Below are 27,101 nucleotides of genomic sequence, written 5' to 3'. Positions count from 1 at the left end.
CTCGTAAACAGGAAATCCTAAGTTCAAATCTCAGCAGCACCTAATTGTTTTCTCCATGCTTTCCAAATAATTTTCATCAAACAAGTGTTGAATACAATTTAAGAATAAACATTTGGTTCTATGAACTTTAGAATAAGTTATCTTAAAAATTAAATAAAATGCTTAGTATTGTGAAGATTTTTGTAGGAATGCAATGACTGAAATAGGGAAAAGAAAATGACAAAGAACAAGATAGAGGTGAATGATCACTCTATTTTTGAATTCAACTAATCCATTCTTCAGCAAGGTATATTTTAAAATTATATGAATAGGGTAAAATTCAAATTAGAGAGGTGTTTTTGAATAAGTGAAGAGTCTTCATTCATCTTAAGTGTTTGAGTGGAGAAGTGTGTGGATTTAGAAAAGAATATGAAAGTGAAAAAGCAATATTCTCTTGAACACCATAAAGAAAAGTGTTTCAAAATTAAGAATCAAGTGGGTGCTGTGGCTTAGCTGGTTAAAGCGCCTGTCCAGTAAACAGGAGATCCTGAGTTCAACTCTCAGCAGTGCCTTGCTTTTCTCATTTTTATATAACAAATCATTTTCATTAGGTCTTATTCCGATACAATTAAAATATAAAAGTCTGATTCATCTTACTGTTGAACAGATCATCTTAAACCTTATAAAAAGCCAAGAATTTTCAAGATTATAGAATGAATACAGTTATTGCAAAATGAAAAAATACATATCTATGAGAAAGAAGTAGATGAAATTTCTACCTAGATTTGAGCAATATTAATACCTTCATGAAAAAAATTGTAAAGAATTCAAGAAATGAAATTGGGTTTTATAAGAGTACCTGGTTATTAAAACATATTAATCCTTGCGTAGTGATTGAGTATCTTTCGTGTTTAAGATTACAATACATATAAAGAAGAAGTTATACCAGAAAACACATTTTCATCATCAACAATAAATTATTTATGCATTTTTTACAGTTAACGTTGGTGCTGTGGCTTAGTGTTTAAAACACCTGTCTCGTAAACAGGAAATCCTGAGTTCAAATCTCAGCAGCACCTAACTGTTTTCTCCATGCTTTCCGAATAATTTTCATCAAACACATGTTGAATACAATTTAAGAATAAACATCTGGTTCTATAAACTTTAGAATAAGTTATCTTAAAAATTAAATTAAATAATTGGTATTGTGAAGATTTTTGTAGTAATGCATTGACTGAAATAGGGAAAAGAAAATGACAAAGAAGAAGATAGAGGTGAATGATCACTCTATTGTTGAATTCAACTAATCCATTCTTCAGCAAGGTATAGTTTAAAATGATATGAATAGGGTAAACTTCAAATTAGAGAGGTGTTTTTGAATAAATGAAGAGTCTTCATTCATCTTAAGTGTTTGAGTAGAGAAGTGTGTGAACTTAGAAAAGAATATGAAAGTGAAAAAGCAATATTCTCTTGAACACCATAAAGAAAAGTGTTTCAAAACTAAGAATCAAGTGGGTGCTGTGGCTTAGCTGGTTAAAGCGCCTGTCTAGTAAACAGGAGATCCTGAGTTCAACTCTCAGCAGCGCCTTGCTTTTCTCATTGTTATATACCAAATCATTTTCATTAGGTCTTATTCCGATACAATTAAAATATAAAAGTCTGATTCATCTTACTGTTGAAAAGATCATCTTAATCCTTATAAAAACCCAAGTATATTCAAGATTATAGAATGAATACTGTTATTGCAAAATGAAAAAAACTACATATCTATGAGAAAGACGTAGATGAAATTTCTACCTAGATTTGAGCAATATTAATACCTTCATGAATAAAATTGTAAAGAATTCAAGAAATGAAATTGGGTTTTATAAGAGTACCTGTTTATTAAAACATATTAATCCTTGCGTAGTGATTGAGTATCTTTTCGTGTTTAAGATTACAATACATATAAAGAAGAATTTATAGCAGAAAACACATTTTCATCATCAACAATAAATTATTTATGCATTTTTTACTATTAACGTTGGTGCTGTGGCTTAGTGTTTAAAACGCCTGTCTCGTAAACAGGAAATCCTGAGTTCAAATCTCAGCAGCACCTAACTGTTTTCTCCATGCTTTCCGAATAATTTTCATCAAACACATGTTGAATACAATTTAAGAATAAACATCTGGTTCTATGAACTTTAGAATAAGTTATCTTAAAAATTAAATTAAATAATTGGTATTGTGAAGATTTTTGTAGGAATGCATTGACTGAAATAGGGAAAAGAAAATGACAAAGAACAAGATAGAGGTGAATGATCACTCTATTGTTGAATTCAACTAATCCATTCTTCAGCAAGGTATAGTTTAAAATGATATGAATAGGGTAAACTTCAAATTAGAGAGGTGTTTTTGAATAAATGAAGAGTCTTCATTCATCTTAAGTGTTTGAGTAGAGAAGTGTGTGAACTTAGAAAAGAATATGAAAGTGAAAAAGCAATATTCTCTTGAACACCATAAAGAAAAGTGTTTCAAAACTAAGAATCAAGTGGGTGCTGTGGCTTAGCTGGTTAAAGCGCCTGTCTAGTAAACAGGAGATCCTGAGTTCAACTCTCAGCAGCGCCTTGCTTTTCTCATTGTTATATACCAAATCATTTTCATTAGGTCTTATTCCGATACAATTAAAATATAAAAGTCTGATTCATCTTACTGTTGAAAAGATCATCTTAATCCTTATAAAAACCCAAGTATATTCAAGATTATAGAATGAATACTGTTATTGCAAAATGAAAAAAACTACATATCTATGAGAAAGACGTAGATGAAATTTCTACCTAGATTTGAGCAATATTAATACCTTCATGAATAAAATTGTAAAGAATTCAAGAAATGAAATTGGGTTTTATAAGAGTACCTGTTTATTAAAACATATTAATCCTTGCGTAGTGATTGAGTATCTTTTCGTGTTTAAGATTACAATACATATAAAGAAGAATTTATAGCAGAAAACACATTTTCATCATCAACAATAAATGATTTATGCATTTTTTTACTATTACCGTTGGAGCTGTGGCTTAGTTGTTAAAGCTCCTGTCTCGTAAACAGGAAATCCTGAGTTCAAATCTCAGCAGCACCTAATTGTTTTCTCCATGCTTTCCAAATAATTTTCATCAAACAAGTGTTGAATACAATTTAAGAATAAACATCTGGTTCTATGAACTTTAGAATAAGTTATCTTAAAAATTAAATAAAATGCTTGGTATTGTGAAGATTTTTGTAGGAATGCATTGACTGAAATAGGGAAAAGAAAATGACAAAGAACAAGATAGAGGTGAATGATCACTCTATTTTTGAATTCAACTAATCCATTCTTCAGCAAGGTATATTTTAAAATGATATGAATAGGGTAAAATTCAAATTAGAGAGGTGTTTTTGAATAAGTGAAGAGTCTTCATTCATCTTAAGTGTTTGAGTGGAGAAGAATGCCTCCGGGTCACCAGGCGCTTTATAAATCACCAAATAAATAAATAAATAAAGTGTGTGGACTTAGAAAAGAATATGAAAGTGAAAAAGCAATATTCTCTTGAACACCATAAAGAAAAGTGTTTCAAAATTAAGAATCAAGTGGGTTCTGTGGCTTAGCTGGTTAAAGCGCCTGTCCAGTAAACAGGAGATCCTGAGTTCAACTCTCAGCAGTGCCTTGCTTTTCTCATTTTTATATAACAAATCATTTTCATTAGGTCTTATTCCGATACAATTAAAATATAAAAGTCTGATTCATCTTACTGTTGAACAGATCATCTTAAACCTTATAAAAAGCCAAGAATTTTCAAGATTATAGAATGAATACAGTTATTGCAAAATGAAAAAAATACATATCTATGAGAAAGAAGTAGATGAAATTTCTACCTAGATTTGAGCAATATTAATACCTTCATGAAAAAAATTGTAAAGAATTCAAGAAATGAAATTGGGTTTTATAAGAGTACCTGGTTATTAAAACATATTAATCCTTGCGTAGTGATTGAGTATCTTTTCGTGTTTAAGATTACAATACATATAAAGAAGAATTTATAGCAGAAAACACATTTTCATCATCAACAATAAATTATTAATGCATTTTTTGCTATTAACGTTGGTGCTGTGGCTTAGTGGTTAAAACGCCTGTCTCGTAAACAGGAAATCCTGAGTTCAAATCTCAGCAGCACCTAACTGTTTTCTGCATGCTTTCCGAATAATTTTCATCAAACACATGTTGAATACAATTTAAGAATAAACATCTGGTTCTATGAACTTTAGAATAAGTTATCTTAAAAATTAAATAAAATGATTGGTATTGTGAAGATTTTTGTAGGAATGCATTGACTGAAATAGGAAAAAGAAAATGACAAAGAACAAGATAGAGGTGAATAATCACTCTATTGTTGAATTCAACTAATCCATTCTTCAGCAAGGTATAGTTTAAAATGATATGAATAGGGTAAACTTCAAATTAGAGAGGTGTTTTTGAATAAATGAAGAGTCTCCATTCATCTTAAGTGTTTGAGTAGAGAAGTGTGTGAACTTAGAAAAGAATATGAAAGTGAAAAAGCAATATTCTCTTGAACACCATAAAGAAAAGTGTTTCAAAATTAAGAATCATTTGGGTGCTGTGGCTTAGCTGGTTAAAGCGCCTGTCTAGTAGACAGGAGATCCTGAGTTCAACTCTCAGCAGCGCCTTGCTTTTCTCATTGTTATATAACAAATCATTTTCATTAGGTCTTATTCCGATACAATTAAAATATAAAAGTCTGATTCATCTTACTGTTTAAAAGATCATCTTAAACCTTATAAAAACCCAAGTATTTTCAAGATTATAGAATGAATACTGTTATTGCAAAATGAAAAAAATACATATCTATGAGAAAGACGTAGATGAAATTTCTACCTAGATTTGAGCAATATTAATACCTTCATGAATAAAATTGTAAAGAATTCAAGAAATGAAATTGGGTTTTATAAGAGTACCTGTTTATTAAAACATATTAATCCTTGCGTAGTGATTGAGTATCTTTTCGTGTTTAAGATTACAATACATATAAAGAAGAATTTATAGCAGAAAACACATTTTCATCATCAACAATAAATTATTTATGCATTTTTTTCTATTAACGTTGGTGCTGTGGCTTAGTGGTTAAAGCGCCTGTCTCGTAACCAGTAAATCCTGAGTTCAATTCTCAGCAGCACCTAACCGTTTTCTCCATGCTTTCCGAATAATTTTCATCAAACAAATGTTGAATACAATTTAAGAATAAACATCTGGTTCTATGAACTTTAGAATAAGTTATCTTAAAAATTAAATAAAATGCTTGGTATTGTGAAGATTTTTGTAGGAATGCATTGACTGAAATAGGGAAAAGAAAATGACAAAGAACAAGATAGAGGTGAATGATCACTCTATCGTTGAATTCAACTAATCCATTCTTTAGCAAGGTATATTTTAAATTGATATGAATAGGGTAAACTTCAAATTAGAGAGGTGTTTTTGAATAAGTGAAGAGTCTTCATTCATCTTAAGTGTCTGAGTAGAGAAGTGTGTGAACTTAGAAAAGAATATGAAAGTGAAAAAGCAATATTCCCTTGAACACCATAAAGAAAAGTGTTTCAAAATTAAGAATCAAGTGGGTGCTGTGGCTTAGCTGGTTGAAGCGCCTGCCTAGTAAACGGGAGATCCTGAGATCAACTCTCAGCAGCGCCTTGCTTTTCTCATTGTTATATAACAAATCATTTTCATTAGGTCTTATTCCGATACAATTTAAATATAAAAGTCTGATTCATCTTACTGTTAAAAAGATCATCTTAAACCTCATAAAAACCCAAGTATTTTTAAGATTATAGAATGAATACTGTTATTGCAAAATGAAAAAAACTACATATCTATGAGAAAGACTTAGATGAAATTTCTACCTAGATTTGAGCAATATTAATACCTTCATGAATAAAATTGTAAAGAATTCAAGAAATGAAATTGGGTTTTATAAGAGTACCTGTTTATTAAAACATATTAATCCTTGCGTAGTGATTGAGTATCTTTTCGTGTTTAAGATTACAATACATATAAACAAGAATTTATAGCAGAAAACACATTTTCATCATCAACAATAAATTATTTATGCATTTTTTACTATTAACGTTGGTGCTGTGGCTTAGTGGTTAAAGCACCTGTCTCGTAAACAGGAAATCCTGAGTTCAAATCTCAGCAGCACCTAACTGTTTTCTCCATGCTTTCCGAATAATTCTCATCAAACACATGTTGAATACAATTTAAGAATAAACATCTGGTTCTATGAACTTTAGAATAAGTTATCTTAACAATTAAATAAAATGATTGGTATTGTGAAGATTTTTGTAGGAATGCATTGACTGAAATAGGGAAAAGAAAATGACAAAGAACAAGATAGAGGTGAATGATCACTCTATTGTTGAATTCAACTAATCCATTCTTCAGCAAGGTATATTTTAAAATGATATGAATAGGGTAAACTTCAAATTAGATAGGTGTTTTTGAATAAGTGAAGAGTCTTCATTCATCTCAAGTGTTTCAGTAGAGAAGTGTGTGAACTTAGAAAAGAATATGAAAGTGAAAAAGCAATATTCTCTTGAACACCATAAAGAAAAGTGTTTCAAAATTAAGAATCAAGTGGTTGCTGTGGCTTAGCTGGTTAAAGCGCCTGTCTAGTAAAAAGGAGATCCTGAGTTAAACTCTCAGCAGTGCCTTGCTTTGCTCATTGTAATATAACAATTCATTTTCATTAGGTCTTATTCCAATACAATTAAAATATAAAAGTCTGATTCATCTTACTGTTGAACAGATCATCTTAAACCTTATAAAAACCCAAGTATTTTCAAGATTATAGAATGAATACTGTTATTGCAAAATGAAAAAAATACATATCTATGAGAAAGAGGTAGATTAAATTTCTACCTAGATTTGAGCAATATTAATACCTTCATGAAAAAAAATTGTAAAGAATTCAAGAAATGAAATTGGGTTTTATAAGAGTACCTGTTTATTAAAACATATTAATCCAGCGTAGTGATTGAGTATCTATTCGTGTTTAAGATTACAATACATATAAAAAAGAATTTATAGCAGAAAACACATTTTCATCATCAACAATAAATTATTTATGCATTTTTTACTATTAACGTTGGTGCTGTGGCTTAGTGGTTAAAGCGCCTGTCTCGTAAACAGGAAATCCTGAGTTCAATTCTCAGCAGCACCTAACTGTTTTCTCCATGCTTTCCGAATAATTTTCATCAAACAAGTGTTGAATACAATTTAAGAATAAACATCTGGTTCTATGAACTTTAGAATAAGTTATCTTAAAAATTAAATAAAATGCTTGGTATTGTGAAGATTTTTGTAGGAATGCATTGACTGAAATAGGGAAAAGAAAATGACAAAGAACAAGATAGAGGTGAATGATCACTCTATTGTTGAATTCAACTAATCCATTCTTCAGCAAGGTAAAGTTTAAAATGATATGAATAGGGTAAACTTCAAATTAGAGAGGTGTTTTTGAATACGTGAAGAGTCTTCATTCATCTTAAGTGTTTGAGTGGAGAAGTGTGTGAACTTAGAAAAGAATATGAAAGGGAAAAAGCAATATTCTCTTGAACACCATAAAGAAAAGTGTTTCAAAATTAAGAATCAAGTGGGTGCCGTGGCTTAGCTGGTTAAAGCGCCTGTCTAGTAAACAGGAAATCCTGAGTTCAATTCTCAGCAGCACCTAATTGTTTTCTCCATGCTTTCCAAATAATTTTCATCAAACAAGTGTTGAATACAATTTAAGAATAAACATCTGGTTCTATGAACTTTAGAATAAGTTATCTTAAAAATTAAATAAAATGCTTGGTATTGTGAAGATTTTTGTAGGAATGCATTGACTGAAATAGGGAAAAGAAAATGACAAAGAACAAGATAGAGGTGAATGATCACTCTATTTTTGAATTCAACTAATACATTCTTCAGCAAGGTATATTTTAAAATGATATGAATAGGGTAAAATTCAAATTAGAGAGGTGTTTTTGAATAAGTGAAGAGTCTTCATTCATCTTAAGTGTTTGAGTGGAGAAGTGTGTGGACTTAGAAAAGAATATGAAAGTGAAAAAGCAATATTCTCTTGAACACCATAAAGAAAAGTGTTTCAAAATTAAGAATCAAGTGGGTGCTGTGGCTTAGCTAGTTAAAGCGCCTGTCTAGTAAACAGGAAATCCTGAGTTCAACTCTCAGCAGTGCCTTGCTTTTCTCATTTTTATATAACACATCATTTTCATTAGGTCTTATTCCGATACAATTAAAATATAAAAGTCTGATTCATCTTACTGTTGAACAGATCATCTTAAACCTTATAAAAAGCCAAGAATTGTCAAGATTATAGAATGAATACAGTTATTGCAAAATGAAAAAAATACATATCTATGAGAAAGAAGTAGATGAAATTTCTACCTAGATTTGAGCAATATTAATACCTTCATGAAAAAAATTGTAAAGAATTAAAAAAATGAAATTGGGTTTTATAAGAGTACCTGTTTATTAAAACATATTAATCCTTGCGTAGTGATTGAGTATCTTTTCGTGTTTAAGATTACAATACATATAAAGAAGAATTTATAGCAGAAAACACATTTTCATCATCAACAATAAATTATTTATGCATTTTTTACTGTTAACGTTGGTGCTGTGGCTTAGTGGTTAAAACGCCTGTCTCGTAAACAGGAAATCCTGGGTTCAAATCTCAGCAGCACCTAACTGTTTTCTCCATGCTTTCCGAATAATTTTCATCAAACACATGTTGAATACAATTTAAGAATAAACATCTGGTTCTATGAACTTTAGAATAAGTTATCTTAACAATTAAATAAGCTGATTGGTATTGTGAAGATTTTTGTAGGAATGCATTGACTGAAATAGGGAAAAGAAAATGACAAAGAACAAGATAGAGGTGAATGGTCACTCTATTGTTGAATTCAACTAATCCATTCTTCAGCAAGGTATATTTTAAAATGATATGAATAGGGTAAACTTCAAATTAGATAGGTGTTTTTGAATAAGTGAAGAGTCTTCATTCATCTTAAGTGTTTGAGTAGAGAAGTGTGTGAACTTAGAAAAGAATATGAAAGTGAAAAAGCAATATTCTCTTGAACACCATAAAGAAAAGTGTTTCAAAATTAAGAATCAAGTGGGTGCTGTGGCTTAGCTGGTTAAAGCGCTTGTCTAGTAAAAAGGAGATCCTGAGTTAAACTCTCAGCAGTGCCTTGCTTTGCTCATTGTAATATAACAATTCATTTTCATTAGGTATTATTCCAATACAATTAAAATATAAAAGTCTGATTCATCTTACTGTTGAACAGATCATCTTAAACCTTATAAAAACCCAAGTATTTTCAAGATTATAGAATGAATACTGTTATTGCAAAATGAAAAAAATACATATCTATGAGAAAGAGGTAGATTACATTTCTACCTAGATTTGAGCAATATTAATACCTTCATGAAAAAAAATTGTAAAGAATTCAAGAAATGAAATTGGGTTTTATGAGAGTACCTGTTTATTAAAACATATTAATCCAGCGTAGTGATTGAGTATCTTTTCGTGTTTAAGATTACAATACATATAAAGAAGAATTTATAGCAGAAAACACATTTTCATCATCAACAATAAATTATTTATGCATTTTTTACTATTAACGTTGGTGCTGTGGCTTAGTGGTTAAAGCGCCTGTCTCGTAAACAGGAAATCCTGAGTTCAATTCCCAGCAGCACCTAACTGTTTTCTCCATGCTTTCCGAATAATTTTCATCAAACAAGTGTTGAATACAATTTAAGAATAAACATCTGGTTCTATGAACTTTAGAATAAGTTATCTTAAAAATTAAATAAAATGCTTGGTATTGTGAAGATTTTTGTAGGAATGCATTGACTGAAATAGGGAAAAGAAAATGACAAAGAACAAGATAGAGGTGAATGATCACTCTATTGTTGAATTCAACTAATCCATTCTTCAGCAAGGTAAAGTTTAAAATGATATGAATAGGGTAAACTTCAAATTAGAGAGGTGTTTTTGAATAAGTGAAGAGTCTTCATTCATCTTAAGTGTTTGAGTGGAGAAGTGTGTGAACTTAGAAAAGAATATGAAAGGGAAAAAGCAATATTCTCTTGAACACCATAAAGAAAAGTGTTTCAAAATTAAGAATCAAGTGGGTGCTGTGGCTTAGCTGGTTAAAGCGCCTGTCTAGTAAACAGGAAATCCTGAGTTCAATTCTCAGCAGCACCTAATTGTTTTCTCCATGCTTTCCAAATAATTTTCATCAAACAAGTGTTGAATACAATTTAAGAATAAACATCTGGTTCTATGAACTTTAGAATAAGTTATCTTAAAAATTAAATAAAATGCTTGGTATTGTGAGGATTTTTGTAGGAATGCATTGACTGAAATAGGGAAAAGAAAATGACAAAGAACAAGATAGAGATGAATGATCACTCTATTTTTGAATTCAACTAATACATTCTTCAGCAAGGTATATTTTAAAATGATATGAATAGGGTAAAATTCAAATTAGAGAGGTGTTTTTGAATAAGTGAAGAGTCGTCATTCATCTTAAGTGTTTGAGTGGAGAAGTGTGTGGACTTAGAAAAGAATATGAAAGTGAAAAAGCAATATTCTCTTGAACACCATAAAGAAAAGTGTTTCAAAATTAAGAATCAAGTGGGTGCTGTGGCTTAGCTAGTTAAAGCGCCTGTCTAGTAAACAGGAGATTCTGAGTTCAACTCTCAGCAGTGCCTTGCTTTTCTCATTTTTATATAACAAATCATTTTCATTAGGTCTTATTCCGATACAATTAAAATATAAAAGTCTAATTCATCTTACTGTTGAACAGATCATCTTAAACCTTATAAAAAGCCAAGAATTTTCAAGATTATAGAATGAATACAGTTATTGCAAAACGAAAAAAATACATATCTATGAGAAAGAAGTAGATGAAATTTCTACCTAGATTTGAGCAATATTAATACCTTCATGAAAAAAATTGTAAAGAATTCAAGAAATGAAATTGGGGTTTATAAGAGTACCTGTTTATTAAAACATATTAATCCTTGCGTAGTGATTGAGTATCTTTTCGTGTTTAAGATTACAATACATATAAAGAAGAATTTATAGCAGAAAACACATTTTCATCATCAACAATAAATTATTTATGCATTTTTTACTGTTAATGTTGGTGCTGTGGCTTAGTGGTTAAAACGCCTGTCTTGTAAACCGGAAATCCTGGGTTCAAATCTCAGCAGCACCTAACTGTTTTCTCCATGCTTTCCGAATATTTTTTATCAAACACATGTTGAATACAATTTAAGAATAAACATCTGGTTCTATGAACTTTAGAATAAGTTATCTTAACAATTAAATAAACTGATTGGTATTGTGAAGATTTTTGTAGGAATGCATTGACTGAAATAGGGAAAAGAAAATGACAAAGAACAAGATAGAGGTGAATGATCACTCTATTGTTGAATTCAACTAATCAATTCTTCAGCAAGGTATAGTTTAAAATGATATGAATAGGGTAAACTTCAAATTAGAGAGGTGTTTTTGAATAAATGAAGAGTCTTCATTCATCTTAAGTGTTTGAGTAGAGAAGTGTGTGAACTTAGAAAAGAATATGAAAGTGAAAAAGCAATATTCTCTTGAACACCATAAAGAAAAGTGTTTCAAAATTAAGAATCAAGTGGGTGCTGTGGCTTAGCTGGTTAAAGCGCCTGTCTAGTAAACAGGAGATCCTGAGTTAAACTCTCAGCAGTGCCTTGCTTTGCTCATTGTAATATAACAAATCATTTTCATTAGGTCTTATTCCAATACAATTAAAATATAAAAGTCTGATTCATCTTACTGTTGAACAGATAATCTTAAACCTTATAAAAACCCAAGTATTTTCAAGATTATAGAATGAATACTGTTATTGCAAAATGAAAAAAATACATATCTATGAGAAAGAGGTAGATTAAATTTCTACCTAGATTTGAGCAATATTAATACCTTCATGAAAAAAAATTGTAAAGAATTCAAGAAATGAAATTGGGTTTTATAAGAGTACCTGTTTATTAAAACATATTAATCCAGCGTAGTGATTGAGTATCTTTTTGTGTTTAAGATTACAATACATATAAAGAAGAATTTATAGCAGAAAACACATTTTCATCATCAACAATAAGTTATTTATGCATTTTTTACTATTAACGTTGGTGCTGTGGCTTAGTGGTTAAAGCGCCTGTCTCGTAAACAGGAAATCCTGAGTTCAATTCTCAGCAGCACCTAACTGTTTTCTCCATGCTTTCCGAATAATTTTCATCAAACAAGTGTTGAATACAATTTAAGAATAAACATCTGGTTTTATGAACTTTAGAATAAGTTATCTTAAAAATTAAATAAAATGCTTGGTATTGTGAAGATTTTTGTAGGAATGCATTGACTGAAATAGGGAAAAGAAAATGACAAAGAACAAGATAGAGGTGAATGATCACTCTATCGTTGAATTCAACTAATCCATTCTTTAGCAAGGTATATTTTAAAATGATATGAATAGGGTAAACTTCAAATTAGAGAGGTGTTTTTGAATAAGTGAAGAGTCTTCATTCATCTTAAGTGTTTGAGTAGAGAAGTGTGTGAACTTAGAAAAGAATATGAAAGTGAAAAAGCAATATTCTCTTGAACACCATAAAGAAAAGTGTTTCAAAATTAAGAATCAAGTGGGTGCTGTGGCTTAGCTGGTTAAAGCGCCTGTCTAGTAAACAGGAGATCCTGAGTTAAACTCTCAGCAGTGCCTTGCTTTGCTCATTGTAATATAACACATCATTTTCATTAGGTCTTATTCTAATACAATTAAAATATAAAAGTCTGATTCATCTTACTGTTGAACAGATCATCTTAAACCTTATAAAAACCCAAGTATTTTCAAGATTATAGAATGAATACTGTTATTGCAAAATGAAAAATATACATATCTATGAGAAAGAGGTAGATGAAATTTCTACCTAGATTTGAGCAATATTAATACCTTCATGAATAAAATTGTAAAGAATTCAAGAAATGAAATTGGGTTTTATAAGAGTACCTGTTTATTAAAACATATTAATCCTTGCGTAGTGATTGAGTATCTTTTCGTGTTTAAGATTACAATACATATAAACAAGAATTTATAGCAGAAAACATATTTTCATCATCAACAATAAATTATTTATGCATTTTTTACTATTAACGTTGGTGCTGTGGCTTAGTGGTTAAAGCGCCTGTCTCGTAAACAGGAAATCTTGAGTTCAAATCTCAGCAGCACCTAACTGTTTTCTCCATGCTTTCCAAATAATTTTCATCAAACAAGTGTTGAATACAATTTAAGAATAAACATCTGGTTCTATGAACTTTAGAATAAGTTATCTTAACAATTAAATAAAATGATTGGTATTGTGAAGATTTTTGTAGGAATGCATTGACTGAAATAGGGAAAAGAAAATGACAAAGAACAAGATAGAGGTGAATGATCACTCTATTGTTGAATTCAACTAATCCATTCTTTAGCAAGGTATATTTTAAAATGATATGAATAGGGTAAACTTCAAATTAGATAGGTGTTTTTGCATAAGTGAAGAGTCTTCATTCATCTTAAGTGTTTGAGTAGAGAAGTGTGTGAACTTAGAAAAGAATATGAAAGTGAAAAAGCAATATTCTCTTGAACACCATAAAGAAAAGTGTTTCAAAATTAAGAATCAAGTGGGTGCTGTGGCTTAGCTGGTTAAAGCGCCTGTCTAGTAAACAGGAGATCCTGAGTTAAACTCTCAGCAGTGCCTTGCTTTGCTCATTGTAATATAACACATCATTTTCATTAGGTCTTATTCTAATACAATTAAAATATAAAAGTCTGATTCATCTTACTGTTGAACAGATCATCTTAAACCTTATAAAAACCCAAGTATTTTCAAGATTATAGAATGAATACTGTTATTGCAAAATGAAAAATATACATATCTATGAGAAAGAGGTAGATGAAATTTCTACCTAGATTTGAGCAATATTAATACCTTCATGAAAAAAAATTGTAAAGAATTCAAGAAATGAAATTGGGTTTTATAAGAGTACCTGTTTATTAAAACATATTAATCCAGCGTAGTTATTGAGTATCTTTTCGTGTTTAAGATTACAATACATATAAAGAAGAATTTATAGCAGAAAACACATTTTCATCATCAACAATAAATTATTTATGCATTTTTTACTATTAAAGTTGGTGCTGTGGCTTAGCTGGTTAAAGCGCCTGTCTAGTAAACAGGAAATCCTGAGTTCAATTCTCAGCAGCACCTAATTGTTTTCTCCATGCTTTCCAAATAATTTTCATCAAACAAGTGTTGAATACAATTTAGGAATAAACATCTGGTTCTATGAACTTTAGAATCAGTTATCTTAAAAATGAAATAAAATGCTTGGTATTGTGAAGATTTTTGAAGGAATGCATTGACTGAAATAGGGAAAAGAAAATGACAAAGAACAAGATAGAGGTGAATGATCACTCTATCGTTGAATTCAACTAATCCATTCTTTAGCAAGGTATATTTTAAATTGATATGAATAGGGTAAACTTCAAATTAGAGAGGTGTTTTTGAATAAGTGAAGAGTCTTCATTCTACTTAAGTGTTTGAGTAGAGAAGTGTGTGAACTTAGAAAAGAATATGAAAGTGAAAAAGCAATATTCCCTTGAACACCATAAAGAAAAGTGTTTCAAAATTAAGAATCAAGTGTGTGCTGTGGCTTAGCTGGTTGAAGCGCCTGCCTAGTAAACTGGAGATCCTGAGATCAACTCTCAGCAGCGCCTTGCTTTTCTCATTGTTATATAACAAATCATTTTCATTAGGTCTTATTCCGATACAATTTAAATATAAAAGTCTGATTCATCTTACTGTTAAAAAGATCATCTTAAACCTTATAAAAACCCAAGTATTTTCAAGATTATAGAATGAATACTGTTATTGCAAAATGAAAAAAACTACATATCTATGAGAAAGACGTAGATGAAATTTCTACCTAGATTTGAGCAATATTAATACCTTCATGAATAAAATTGTAAAGAATTCAAGAAATGAAATTGGGTTTTATAAGAGTACCTGTTTATTAAAACATATTAATCCTTGCGTAGTGATTGAGTATCTTTTCGTGTTTAAGATTACAATACATATAAACAAGAATTTATAGCAGAAAACACATTTTCATCATCAACAATAAATTATTTATGCATTTTTTACTATTAACGTTGGTGCTGTGGCTTAGTGGTTAAAGCACCTGTCTCGTAAACAGGAAATCCTGAGCTCAAATCTCAGCAGCACCTAACTGTTTTCTCCATGCTTTCCGAATAATTCTCATCAAACACATGTTGAATACAATTTAAGAATAAACATCTGGTTCTATGAACTTTAGAATAAGTTATCTTAACAATTAAATAAAATGATTGGTATTGTGAAGATTTTTGTAGGAATGCATTGACTGAAATAGGGAAAAGAAAATGACAAAGAACAAGATAGAGGTGAATGATCACTCTATTGTTGAATTCAACTAATCCATTCTTCAGCAAGGTATATTTTAAAATGATATGAATAGGGTAAACTTCAAATTAGATAGGTGTTTTTGAATAAGTGAAGAGTCTTCATTCATCTCAAGTGTTTGAGTAGAGAAGTGTGTGAACTTAGAAAAGAATATGAAAGTAAAAAAGCAATATTCTCTTGAACACCATAAAGAAAAGTGTTTCAAAATTAAGAATCAAGTGGGTGCTGTGGCTTAGCTGGTTAAAGCGCCTGTCTAGTAAAAAGGAGATCCTGAGTTAAACTCTCAGCAGTGCCTTGCTTTGCTCATTGTAATAAACAATTCATTTTCATTAGGTCTTATTCCAATACAATTAAAATATAAAAGTCTGATTCATCTTACTGTTGAACAGATCATCTTAAACCTTATGAAAACCCAAGTATTTTCAAGATTATAGAATGAATACTGTTATTGCAAAATGAAAAAAATACATATCTATGAGAAAGAGGTAGATTAAATTTCTACCTAGATTTGAGCAATATTAATACCTTCATGAAAAAAAATTGTAAAGAATTCAAGAAATGAAATTGGGTTTTATAAGAGTACCTGTTTATTAAAACATATTAATCCAGCGTAGTGATTGAGTATCTTTTCGTGTTTAAGATTACAATACATATAAAGAAGAATTTATAGCAGAAAACACATTTTCATCATCAACAATAAATTATTTATGCATTTTTTACTATTAACGTTGGTCCTGTGGCTTAGTGGTTAAAGCGCCTGTCTCGTAAACAGGAAATCCTGAGTTCAATTCTCAGCAGCACCTAACTGTTTTCTCCATGCTTTCCGAATAATTTTCATCAAACAAGTGTTGAATACAATTTAAGAATAAACATCTGGTTCTATGAACTTTAGAATAAGTTATCTTAAAAATTAAATAAAATGCTTGGTATTGTGAAGATTTTTGTAGGAATGCATTGACTGAAATAGGGAAAAGAAAATGACAAAGAACAAGATAGAGGTGAATGATCACTCTATTGTTGAATTCAACTAATCCATTCTTCAGCAAGGTAAAGTTTAAAATGATATGAATAGGGTAAACTTCAAATTAGAGAGGTGTTTTTGAATAAGTGAAGAGTCTTCATTCATCTTAAGTGTTTGAGTGGAGAAGTGTGTGAACTTAGAAAAGAATATGAAAGGGAAAAAGCAATATTCTCTTGAACACCATAAAGAAAAGTGTTTCAAAATTAAGAATCAAGTGGGTGCTGTGGCTTATTTATTTATTTATAAATTTATTTATTTATAAATTTGTAAAGCGCCTGGTGACCCGGAGGCATCCCCGCGCTATAGAATTGCGAATATCCAAGAGGAGGGGGGGGGACCGGAGGACTATTTAGGGAATAAGAAAGTCTTTAGTTTTTTTCGGAAGAGGGCGTGGGAGGGTTCCAGACGCAAGTGGCGAGGCAGTGCGTTCCACCCTGAAGAGGCTTTGACCGAGAAGCGACGGCCGCCGGTACAAGCCTTCTTAAATTTAGGGACGATGGCCAGATGCTCGTCGTCCGAGCGCAGTGACCTTGGGGCTTTGTAGGGGGTGACAAGGTCTTTCAGGGCGGCCGGGCCGGCACCATTAATAAGTTTATGACTGGTGCACATTGCTTTAAACTCAATTCGCTGGCGGACAGGGAGCCAGTGAAGGGCCTTGAGGGCTGGTTTGGCAGAGGCTCTAGGGGGGAGGTCCATTATGAGCCTAGCCGCAGCGTTTTGTGCCCGTTGGAGTTTGGCTAAGGTGAACTCTGGTGCACCGAGGTAGACGGCATTGCTATAATCAAGTCTGGCTAGGATGAGCCCTTGAACCAGCAGCTTCCTGGAGAGCGGGGGGAGGAGGGGGAGGATCTTGCGGGTGGACCGCAAGAGGCCAAAGCATGTTCCAGCGGTCTTGGTCGCCTGGGTTTTCATGGTAAGGCTTGGTTCGAGCCAGACGCCTAGCGTTTTGACTTCGGTCTTTGGAGTGGGAATCTCACCAAAGGTATCCGGCCACACCGCGGCGGGGATTGAAGACCATTTGTTACCCAGGAGCATAATTTCGGTCTTAGCACCGTTCAATTTTAGGGAGGAGTCGCACATCCAGGAGTAAATGTCCTGGAGACAGTTCCGCAGGCTGTCTGGATGTTTGTCCAGCTGGGAGAGGGAGACGACAAGTTGGGTGTCATCAGCGTAGTAGACAACCTTGATCCCATAGGGGGTCACAACATCTTCCAGGGGGGCCATGTAAACATTAAACAGGGTGGGACTAAGCGAGGACCCCTGCGGGACTCCGCATGTGAGTGGAAGGGGGTCTGAGCGAGAGTTGCCGTCCCACACCTGAAAAGTACGGCCTGATAGGAAGGAGTTAATCCAGGCGTGTGCAGAACCCACGATTCCTGCCCTGGCCAGGCGATGTAGAAGGACACGGTGATCCACCGTATCAAAGGCGGCACTGAGGTCCAGGAGGATCACCGCCACTGATCCTCCTGAATCCAGAATGCGCCTTGATTCCTCAATGACGGAGAGGAGGGCTGTATCCGTGCCCTGGCCGGGCCGGAAGCCGGTTTGAGATGGGCGCAGGATTTTGTTGGTCTCAAGGAATTGGGAGAGTTGGGAATTAACTAGTTTCTCTGCCATCTTGCTGATGCAGGGAAGGAGTGATATAGGTCTATAGTTAGACATATCGTCAGGATTCAGATGGGGTTAAGGCGCCTGTCTAGTAAACAGGAAATCCTGAGTTCAATTCTCAGCAGCACCTAATTGTTTTCTCCATGCTTTACAAATAATTTTCATCAAACAAGTGTTGAATACAATTTAAGAATAAACATCTGGTTCTATGAACTTTAGAATAAGTTATCTTAAAAATTAAATAAAATGCTTGGTATTGTGAAGATTTTTGTAGGAATGCATTGACTGAAATAGGGAAAAGAAAATGACAAAGAACAAGATAGAGGTGAATGATCACTCTATTTTTGAATTCAACTAATACATTCTTCAGCAAGGTATATTTTAAAATGATATGAATAGGGTAAAATTCAAATTAGAGAGGTGTTTTTGAATAAGTGAAGAGTCTTCATTCATCTTAAGTGTTTAAGTGGAGAAGTGTGTGGACTTAGAAAAGAATATGAAAGTGAAAAAGCAATATTCTCTTGAACACCATAAAGAAAAGTGTTTCAAAATTAAGAATCAGGTGGGTGCTGTGGCTTAGCTAGTTAAAGCGCCTGTCTAGTAAACAAGAGATCCTGAGTTCAACTCTCAGCAGTGCCTTGCTTTTCTCATTTTTATATAACAAATCATTTTCATTAGGTCTTATTCCGATACAATTAAAATATAAAAGTCTGATTCATCTTACTGTTGAACAGATCATCTTAAACCTTATAAAAAGCCAAGAATTTTCAAGATTATAGAATGAATAGAATGAATACAGTTATTGCAAAATGAAAAAAATACATATCTATGAGAAAGAAGTAGATGAAATTTCTACCTAGATTTGAGCAATATTAATACCTTCATGAAAAAAATTGTAAAGAATTCAAGAAATGAAATTGGGTTTTATAAGAGTACCTGTTTATTAAAACATATTAATCCTTGCGTAGTGATTGAGTATCTTTTCGTGTTTAAGATTACAATACATATAAAGCAGAATTTATAGCAGAAAACACATTTTCATCATCAACAATAAATTATTTATGCATTTTTTACTGTTAACGTTGGTGCTGTGGCTTAGTGGTTAAAACGCCTCTCTTGTAAACAGGAAATCCTGGGTTCAAATCTCAGCAGCACCTAACTGTTTTCTCCATGCTTTCCGAATAATTTTCATCAAACACATGTTGAATACAATTTAAGAATAAACATCTGGTTCTATGAACTTTAGAATAAGTTATCTTAACAATTAAATAAACTGATTGGTATTGTGAAGATTTTTGTAGGAATGCATTGACTGAAATAGGGAAAAGAAAATGACAAAGAACAAGATAGAGGTGAATGATCACTCTATTGTTGAATTCAACTAATCCATTCTTCAGCAAGGTATATTTTAAAATGATATGAATAGGGTAAACTTCAAATTAGATAGGTGTTTTTGAATAAGTGAAGAGTCTTCATTCATCTTAAGTGTTTGAGTAGAGAAGTGTGTGAACTTAGAAAAGAATATGAAAGTGAAAAAGCAATATTCTCTTGAACACTATAAAGAAAAGTGTTTCAAAATTAAGAATCAAGTGGGTGCTGTGGCTTAGCTGGTTAAAGCGCCTGTCTAGTAAAAAGGAGATCCTGAGTTAAACTCTCAGCAGTGCCTTGCTTTGCTCATTGTAATATAACAATTCATTTTCATTAGGTCTTATTCCAATACAATTAAAATATAAAAGTCTGATTCATCTTACTGTTGAACAGATCATCTTAAACCTTATAAAAACCCAAGTATTTTCAAGATTATAGAATGAATACTGTTATTGCAAAATGAAAAAAATACATATCTATGAGAAAGAGGTAGATTAAATTTCTACCTAGATTTGAGCAATATTAATACCTTCATGAAAAAAAATTGTAAAGAATTCAAGAAATGAAATTGGGTTTTATAAGAGTACCTGTTTATTAAAACATATTAATCCAGCGTAGTGATTGAGTATCTTTTCGTGTTTAAGATTACAATACATATAAAGAAGAATTTATAGCAGAAAACACATTTTCATCATCAACAATAAATTATTTATGCATTTTTTACTATTAACGTTGGTGCTGTGGCTTAGTGGTTAAAGCGCCTGTCTCGTAAACAGGAAATCCTGAGTTCAATTCTCAGCAGCACCTAACTGTTTTCTCCATGCTTTCCGAATAATTTTCATCAAACAAGTGTTGAATACAATTTAAGAATAAACATCTTGTTCTATGAACTTTAGAATAAGTTATCTTAAAAATTAAATAAAATGCTTGGTATTGTGAAGATTTTTGTAGGAATGCATTGACTGAAATAGGGAAAATAAAATGACAAAGAACAAGATAGAGGTGAATGATCACTCTATTGTTGAATTCAACTAATCCATTCTTCAGCAAGGTAAAGTTTAAAATGATATGAATAGGGTAAACTTCAAATTAGAGAGGTGTTTTTGAATAAGTGAAGAGTCTTCATTCATCTTAAGTGTTTGAGTGGAGAAGTGTGTGAACTTAGAAAAGAATATGAAAGGGAAAAAGCAATATTCTCTTGAACACCATAAAGAAAAGTGTTTCAAAATTAAGAATCAAGTGGGTGCTGTGGCTTAGCTGGTTAAAGCGCCTGTCTAGTAAACAGGAAATCCTTAGTTCAATTCTCAGCAGCACCTAATTGTTTTCTCCATGCTTTCCAAATAATTTTCATCAAACAAGTGTTGAATACAATTTAAGAATAAACATCTGGTTCTATGAACTTTAGAATAAGTTATCTTAAAAATTAAATAAAATGCTTGGTATTGTGAAGATTTTTGTAGGAATGCATTGACTGAAATAGGGAAAAGAAAATGACAAAGAACAAGATAGAGGTGAATGATCACTCTATTTTTGAATTCAACTAATACATTCTTCAGCAAGGTATATTTTAAAATGATATGAATAGGGTAAAATTCAAATTAGAGAGGTGTTTTTGAATAAGTGAAGAGTCTTCATTCATCTTAAGTGTTTGAGTGGAGAAGTGTGTGGACTTAGAAAAGAATATGAAAGTGAAAAAGCAATATTCTCTTGAACACCATAAAGAAAAGTGTTTCAAAATTAAGAATCAAGTGGGTGCTGTGGCTTAGCTAGTTAAAGCGCCTGTCTAGTAAACAGGAGATCCTGAGTTCAACTCTCTGCAGTGCCTTGCTTTTCTCATTTTTATATAACAAATCATTTTCATTAGGTCTTATTCCAATACATATTAATCCTTGCGTAGTGATTGAGTATCTTTTCGTGTTTAAGATTACAATAAATATAAACAAGAATTTATAGCAGAAAACACATTTTCATCATCAACAATAAATTATTTATGCATTTTTTACTATTAACGTTGGTGCTGTGGCTTAGTGGTTAAAGCACCTGTCTCGTAAACAGGAAATCCTGATTTCAAATCTCAGCAGCACCCACCTGTTTTCTCCATGCTTTCCGAATAATTCTCATCAAACACATGTTGAATACAATTTAAGAATAAACATCTGGTTCTATGAACTTTAGAATAAGTTATCTTAACAATTAAATAAAATGATTGGTATTGTGAAGATTTTTGTAGGAATGCATTGACTGAAATAGGGAAAAGAAAATGACAAAGAACAAGATAGAGGTGAATGATCACTCTATTGTTGAATTCAACTAATCCATTCTTCAGCAAGGTATATTTTAAAATGATATGAATAGGGTAAACTTCAAATTAGATAGGTGTTTTTGAATAAGTGAAGAGTCTTCATTCATCTTAAGTGTTTGAGTAGAGAAGTGTGTGAACTTAGAAAAGAATATGAAAGTGAAAAAGCAATATTCTCTTGAACACCATAAAGAAAAGTGTTTCAAAATTAAGAATCAAGTGGGTGCTGTGGCTTAGCTGGTTAAAGCGCCTGTCTAGTAAAAAGGAGATCCTGAGTTAAACTCTCAGCAGTGCCTTGCTTTGCTCATTGTAATATAACAATTCATTTTCATTAGGTCTTATTCCAATACAATTAAAATATAAAAGTCTGATTCATCTTACTGTTGAACAGATCATCTTAAACCTTATAAAAACCCAAGTATTTTCAAGATTATAGAATGAATACTGTTATTGCAAAATGAAAAAAATACATATCTATGAGAAAGAGGTAGATTAAATTTCTACCTAGATTTGAGCAATATTAATACCTTCATGAAAAAAAATTGTAAAGAATTCAAGAAATGAAATTGGGTTTCATAAGAGTACCTGTTTATTAAAACATATTAATCCAGCGTAGTGATTGAGTATCTTTTCGTGTTTAAGATTACAATACATATAAAGAAGAATTTATAGCAGAAAACAAATTTTCATCATCAACAATAAATTATTTATGCATTTTTTACTATTAAAGTTGGTGCTGTGGCTTAGTGGTTAAAGCGCCTGTCTCGTAAACAGGAAATCCTGAGTTCAATTCTCAGCAGCACCTAACTGTTTTCTCCATGCTTTCCGAATAATTTTCATCAAACAAGTGTTGAATACAATTTAAGAATAAACATCTGGTTCTATGAACTTTAGAATAAGTTATCTTAAAAATTAAATAAAATGCTTGGTATTGTGAAGATTTTTGTAGGAATGCATTGACTGAAATAGGGAAAAGAAAATGACAAAGAACAAGATAGAGGTGAATGATCACTCTATTGTTGAATTCAACTCATCCATTCTTCAGCAAGGTAAAGTTTAAAATGATATGAATAGGGTAAACTTCAAATTAGAGAGGTGTTTTTGAATAAGTGAAGAGTCTTCATTCATCTTAAGTGTTTGAGTGGAGAAGTGTGTGAACTTAGAAAAGAATATGAAAGGGAAAAAGCAATATTCTCTTGAACACCATAAAGAAAAGTGTTTCAAAATTAAGAATCAAGTGGGTGCTGTGGCTTAGCTGGTTAAAGCGCCTGTCTAGTAAACAGGAAATCCTTAGTTCAATTCTCAGCAGCACATAATTGTTTTCTCCATGCTTTCCAAATAATTTTCATCAAACAAGTGTTGAATACAATTTAAGAATAAACATCTGGTTCTATGAACTTTAGAATAAGTTATCTTAAAAATTAAATAAAATGCTTGGTATTGTGAAGATTTTTGTAGGAATGCATTGACTGAAATAGGGAAAATAAAATGACAAAGAACAAGATAGAGGTGAATGATCACTCTATTTTTGAATTCAACTAATACATTCTTCAGCAAGGTATATTTTAAAATGATATGAATAGGGTAAAATTCAAATTAGAGAGGTGTTTTTGAATAAGTGAAGAGTCTTCATTCATCTTAAGTGTTTGAGTGGAGAAGTGTGTGGACTTAGAAAAGAATATGAAAGTGAAAAGGCAATATTCTCTTGAACACCATAAAGAAAAGTGTTTCAAAATTAAGAATCAAGTGGGTGCTGTGGCTTAGCTAGTTAAAGCGCCTGTCTAGTAATCAGGAGATCCTGAGTTCAACTCTCAGCAGTGCCTTGCTTTTCTCATTTTTATATAACAAATCATTTTCATTAGGTCTTATTCCGATACAATTAAAATATAAAAGTCTGATTCATCTTACTGTTGAACAGATCATCTTAAACCTTATAAAAAGCCAAGAATTTTCAAGATTATAGAATGAATACAGTTATTGCAAAATGAAAAAAATACATATCTATGAGAAAGAAGTAGATGAAATTTCTACCTAGATTTGAGCAATATTAATACCTTCATGAAAAAAATTGTAAAGAATTCAAGAAATGAAATTGGGTTTTATAAGAGTACCTGTTTATTAAAACATATTAATCCTTGCGTAGTGATTGAGTATCTTTTCGTGTTTAAGATTACAATACATATAAAGAAGAATTTATAGCAGAAAACACATTTTCATCATCAACAATAAATTATTTATGCATTTTTTACTGCTAACGTTGGTGCTGTGGCTTAGTGGTTAAAACGCCTGTCTCGTAAACAGGAAATCCTGGGTTCAAATCTCAGCAGCACCTAACTGTTTTCTCCATGCTTTCCGAATAATTTTCATCAAACACATGTTGAATACAATTTAAGAATAAACATCTGGTTCTATGAACTTTAGAATAAGTTATCTTAACAATTAAATAAACTGATTGGTATTGTGAAGATTTTTGTAGTAATGCATTGACTGAAATAGGGAAAAGAAAATGACAAAGAACAAGATAGAGGTGAATGATCACTCTATTGTTGAATTCAACTAATCAATTCTTCAGCAAGGTATAGTTTAAAATGATATGAATAGGGTAAACTTCAAATTAGAGAGGTGTTTTTGAATAAATGAAGAGTCTTCATTCATCTTAAGTGTTTGAGTAGAGAAGTGTGTGAACTTAGAAAAGAATATGAAAGTGAAAAAGCAATATTCTCTTGAACACCATAAAGAAAAGTGTTTCAAAATTAAGAATCAAGTGGGTGCTGTGGCTAAGCTGGTTAAAGCGCCTGTCTAGTAAACAGGAGATCCTGAGTTAAACTCTCAGCAGTGCCTTGCTTTGCTCATTGTAATATAACAAATCATTTTCATTAGGTCTTATTCCGATACAATTAAAATATAAAAGTCTGATTCATCTTACTGTTGAACAGATCATCGTAAACCTTATAAAAACCCAAGTATTTTCAAGATTATAGAATGAATACTGTTATTGCAAAATGAAAAAAACTACATATCTATGAGAAAGATGAAGATGAAATTTCTACCTAGATTTGAGCAATATTAATACCTTCATGAATAAAATTGTAAAGAATTCAAGAAATGAAATTGAGTTTTATAAGAGTACCTGTTTATTAAAACATATTAATCCTTGCGTAGTGATTGAGTATCTTTTCGTGTTTAAGATTACAATACATATAAAGAAGAATTTATAGCAGAAAACACATTTTCATCATCAACAATAAATTATTTATGCATTTTTTACTATTAACGTTGGTGCTGTGGCTTAGTGGTTAAAGCGCCTGTCTCGTAACCAGGAAATCCTGAGTTCAATTCTCAGCAGCACCTAACTGTTTTCTCCATGCTTTCCGAATAATTTTCATCAAACAAGTGTTGAATACAATTTAAGAATAAACATCTGGTTTTATGAACTTTAGAATAAGTTATCTTAAAAATTAAATAAAATGCTTGGTATTGTGAAGATTCTTGTAGGAATGCATTGACTGAAATAGGGAAAAGAAAATGACAAAGAACAAGATAGAGGTGAATGATCACTCTATCGTTGAATTCAACTAATCCATTCTTTAGCAAGGTATATTTTAAAAAAATATGAATAGGGTAAACTTCAAATTAGAGAGGTGTTTTTGAATAAGTGAAGAGTCTTCATTCATCTTAAGTGTTTGAGTGGAGAAGTGTGTGAACTTAGAAAAGAATATGAAAGGGAAAAAGCAATATTCTCTTGAACACCATAAAGAAAAGTGTTTCAAAATTAAGAATCAAGTGGGTGCTGTGGGTTAGCTGGTTAAAGCGCCTGTCTAGTAAACAGGAAATCCTGAGTTCAATTCTCAGCAGCACCTAATTGTTTTCTCCATGCTTTCCAAATAATTTTCATCAAACAAGTGTTGAATACAATTAAAGAATAAACATCTGGTTCTATGAACTTTAGAATAAGTTATCTTAAAAATTAAATAAAATGCTTGGTATTGTGAAGATTTTTGTAGGAATGCATTGACTGAAATAGGGAAAAGAAAATGACAAAGAACAAGATAGAGGTGAATGATCACTCTATTTTTGAATTCAACTAATACATTCTTCAGCAAGGTATATTTTAAAATGATATGAATAGGGTAAAATTCAAATTAGAGAGGTGTTTTTGAATAAGTGAAGAGTCTTCATTCATCTTAAGTGTTTGAGTGGAGAAGTGTGTGGACTTAGAAAAGAATATGAAAGTGAAAAAGCAATATTCTCTTGAACACCATAAAGAAAAGTGTTTCAAAATTAAGAATCAAGTGGGTGCTGTGGCTTAGCTAGTTAAAGCGCCTGTCTAGTAAACAGTAGATCCTGAGTTCAACTCTCAGCAGTGCCTTGCTTTTCTCATTTTTATATAACAAATCATTTTCATTAGGTCTTATTCCGATACAATTAAAATATAAAAGTCTGATTCATCTTACTGTTGAACAGATCATCTTAAACCGTATAAAAAGCCAAGAATTTTCAAGATTATAGAATGAATACAGTTATTGCAAAATGAAAAAAATACATATCTATGAGAAAGAAGTAGATGAAATTTCTACCTAGATTTGAGCAATATTAATACCTTCATGAAAAAAATTGTAAAGAATTCAAGAAATGAAATTGGGTTTTATAAGAGTACCTGTTTATTAAAACATATTAATCCTTGCGTAGTGATTGAGTATCTTTTCGTGTTTAAGATTACAATACATATAAAGAAGAATTTATAGCAGAAAACACATTTTCATCATCAACAATAAATTATTTATGCATTTTTTACTGTTAACGTTGGTGCTGTGGCTTAGTGGTTAAAACGCCTGTCTCGTAAACAGGAAATCCTGGGTTCAAATCTCAGCAGCACCTAACTGTTTTCTCCATGCTTTCCGAATAATTTTCATCAAACACATGTTGAATACAATTTAAGAATAAACATCTGGTTCTATGAACTTTAGAATAAGTTATCTTAACAATTAAATAAACTGATTGGTATTGTGAAGATTTTTGTAGTAATGCATTGACTGAAATAGGGAAAAGAAAATGACAAAGAACAAGATAGAGGTGAATGATCACTCTATTGTTGAATTCAACTAATCAATTCTTCAGCAAGGTATAGTTTAAAATGATATGAATAGGGTAAACTTCAAATTAGAGAGGTGTTTTTGAATAAATGAAGAGTCTTCATTCATCTTAAGTGTTTGAGTAGA

At 31.4% G+C, this 27,101-nt stretch overlaps 15 non-coding genes across 15 annotated transcripts; all 15 read left to right on the top strand.

Annotated features, from left to right (window-relative positions):
- Window positions 1–477: 477 nt before the first annotated feature.
- TRNAT-AGU (transfer RNA threonine (anticodon AGU)) lies at window positions 478–551 on the top strand. The gene has a single exon. It is a non-coding gene; the product is annotated as a tRNA-Thr (tRNA).
- A 942-nt stretch (window positions 552–1,493) lies between these two features.
- TRNAT-AGU (transfer RNA threonine (anticodon AGU)) lies at window positions 1,494–1,567 on the top strand. The gene has a single exon. It is a non-coding gene; the product is annotated as a tRNA-Thr (tRNA).
- Window positions 1,568–2,512: 945 nt separating this feature from the next.
- On the top strand, window positions 2,513–2,586 carry TRNAT-AGU (transfer RNA threonine (anticodon AGU)). The gene has a single exon. It is a non-coding gene; the product is annotated as a tRNA-Thr (tRNA).
- Window positions 2,587–4,098: 1,512 nt separating this feature from the next.
- On the top strand, window positions 4,099–4,171 carry TRNAT-CGU (transfer RNA threonine (anticodon CGU)). The gene has a single exon. It is a non-coding gene; the product is annotated as a tRNA-Thr (tRNA).
- A 1,964-nt stretch (window positions 4,172–6,135) lies between these two features.
- TRNAT-CGU (transfer RNA threonine (anticodon CGU)) lies at window positions 6,136–6,208 on the top strand. The gene has a single exon. It is a non-coding gene; the product is annotated as a tRNA-Thr (tRNA).
- A 945-nt stretch (window positions 6,209–7,153) lies between these two features.
- Window positions 7,154–7,226, top strand: TRNAT-CGU (transfer RNA threonine (anticodon CGU)). Its single transcript has one exon. It is a non-coding gene; the product is annotated as a tRNA-Thr (tRNA).
- A 435-nt stretch (window positions 7,227–7,661) lies between these two features.
- Window positions 7,662–7,735, top strand: TRNAT-AGU (transfer RNA threonine (anticodon AGU)). The gene has a single exon. It is a non-coding gene; the product is annotated as a tRNA-Thr (tRNA).
- Window positions 7,736–9,698: 1,963 nt separating this feature from the next.
- Window positions 9,699–9,771, top strand: TRNAT-CGU (transfer RNA threonine (anticodon CGU)). The gene has a single exon. It is a non-coding gene; the product is annotated as a tRNA-Thr (tRNA).
- Window positions 9,772–10,206: 435 nt separating this feature from the next.
- TRNAT-AGU (transfer RNA threonine (anticodon AGU)) lies at window positions 10,207–10,280 on the top strand. Its single transcript has one exon. It is a non-coding gene; the product is annotated as a tRNA-Thr (tRNA).
- A 1,963-nt stretch (window positions 10,281–12,243) lies between these two features.
- TRNAT-CGU (transfer RNA threonine (anticodon CGU)) lies at window positions 12,244–12,316 on the top strand. Its single transcript has one exon. It is a non-coding gene; the product is annotated as a tRNA-Thr (tRNA).
- A 945-nt stretch (window positions 12,317–13,261) lies between these two features.
- TRNAT-CGU (transfer RNA threonine (anticodon CGU)) lies at window positions 13,262–13,334 on the top strand. Its single transcript has one exon. It is a non-coding gene; the product is annotated as a tRNA-Thr (tRNA).
- A 945-nt stretch (window positions 13,335–14,279) lies between these two features.
- On the top strand, window positions 14,280–14,353 carry TRNAT-AGU (transfer RNA threonine (anticodon AGU)). Its single transcript has one exon. It is a non-coding gene; the product is annotated as a tRNA-Thr (tRNA).
- A 5,964-nt stretch (window positions 14,354–20,317) lies between these two features.
- TRNAT-CGU (transfer RNA threonine (anticodon CGU)) lies at window positions 20,318–20,390 on the top strand. Its single transcript has one exon. It is a non-coding gene; the product is annotated as a tRNA-Thr (tRNA).
- A 2,224-nt stretch (window positions 20,391–22,614) lies between these two features.
- On the top strand, window positions 22,615–22,687 carry TRNAT-CGU (transfer RNA threonine (anticodon CGU)). Its single transcript has one exon. It is a non-coding gene; the product is annotated as a tRNA-Thr (tRNA).
- A 2,473-nt stretch (window positions 22,688–25,160) lies between these two features.
- TRNAT-CGU (transfer RNA threonine (anticodon CGU)) lies at window positions 25,161–25,233 on the top strand. Its single transcript has one exon. It is a non-coding gene; the product is annotated as a tRNA-Thr (tRNA).
- Window positions 25,234–27,101: the final 1,868 nt, after the last annotated feature.

The sequence above is a fragment of the Lissotriton vulgaris genome, chromosome 12, assembly GCF_964263255.1.
Source record: "Lissotriton vulgaris chromosome 12, aLisVul1.2, whole genome shotgun sequence".
In the NCBI taxonomy this organism is placed as follows: domain Eukaryota; kingdom Metazoa; phylum Chordata; class Amphibia; order Caudata; family Salamandridae; genus Lissotriton; species Lissotriton vulgaris.
This window is presented reverse-complemented; position numbering and strand designations above follow the sequence as displayed.